This window comes from Coptis chinensis, chromosome 2 (genome assembly GCF_015680905.1).
Source record: "Coptis chinensis isolate HL-2020 chromosome 2, ASM1568090v1, whole genome shotgun sequence".
NCBI classification, from domain to species: domain Eukaryota; kingdom Viridiplantae; phylum Streptophyta; class Magnoliopsida; order Ranunculales; family Ranunculaceae; genus Coptis; species Coptis chinensis.
Window position 1 is genome coordinate 84,987,308 of NC_141457.1, and position 1,457 is coordinate 84,988,764.

Sequence of the window (1,457 nt, forward strand, 5' to 3'; positions counted from 1 at the left end):
TTTATATTTATTTTTAGTAATTGATCATTAGAGTTGTTAATGACACATTTGATTTTGTTTCAGGTTGTTTGGCATCCCTACAAAAATATCAGAGATACAAACCCGATCGATGACATTGCATTTTTTGAGGGATTGCTATGTTTTTCAACATTGTCGAGCTTTCTGTTGTCGCTAAAGGGTGGTGCGTCGGTTGGGTCCGCGTGCAACTTGTACCTAAAGATCCTCCAATGCCAAATTGGAGAACAAGAACGCGAGGGGGGCGGGTATGAGGTGAAATTTGGACCAATATTGGGCCACTTTATCGGGAGTCGTGGCGAATCCGTGATCCAACTCGCAACCGAGGACCTATTTCGTCTCTTATCCATGGGAGTGTCATCAAAACTACATGACTTGGTATGAGAGGAATTCTCATGTAGTTTTGGTGAACCCCGAGCTTCTTCCTATTCATCCCTCCCACGGAGACAACGCCCTAACCTGTTCACCGATTGTAAGTATTGTGATTTTTAATTGAGTTTTCTCTAAGCGTGATTTTTGCATTCGATTGGTAACTTATCTTGATTTTTCTTTTTTCGACAGGACGACGTCATCGATGAAACCAGTCGTTTGCTAGAGAGAGGTCTGCAATTGGTGGGAATGATATGCCGAGGAGGAAGCAAGGTCCTCCTTCGAACAGCGCACAACTTGACTAGGTGCAAGTACATTGGTGGAATTATAGTTGATTTGTTTCAGTTTAGGGTTTGTAACTTTGTAATTTAGTTTGATGGATGTAATTTGTTTGAGGTTTAGGGTTTGTAATTTTGTTAACTTCGAATGAATTGATGGATATGATGTTTGCATGAATGTTTGAATGGAATTTAATGTTTAGGGTTTAGGGTTTAATGTTTGAATGTAATTTGTTTTTGAGTTTAGGGTTTAATGTTTGAATGGAATTTTATGTATGGATGAATTTGATGAATGAGAGTGTTTGATATCTGATGTTTGAATGGAAAAGTGGAATTTGATGAATGAGAGTGTTTGATATTTGATGTTTGAATGGAAAAGTGGAATTTGATGAATATGAAAGTCTTTGTAAAACAAAACGAATTTTGAAAAATTTTTCTTCCAAACGACCCAGCCGCATCGTTTGGCATAAAGGCCAAACGACCTCAACAGATCGTTTTTCCTTTATACCCATCTCAAACGACCCAGCCAGATCGTTTGGTCTAAAGGCCAAACGACATGACCACATCGTTTGGTCTAAAGGCCAAACGACATGACCACATCGTTTGCCCTTTAGACCAAACGATCCGGGCGGGTCGCTTTTGTATTAAAGCCAAACGACTTCAACGTGTAGTTTAGGTCATTATTGACAACATACTAACGTTATTTCAAATCACTCGATTGCGGTCGAATCAACTAGTCGATCACTTTCGATTGCCATCCGAATCAACTTAGTCGATCATTCGATTTCAAAATCA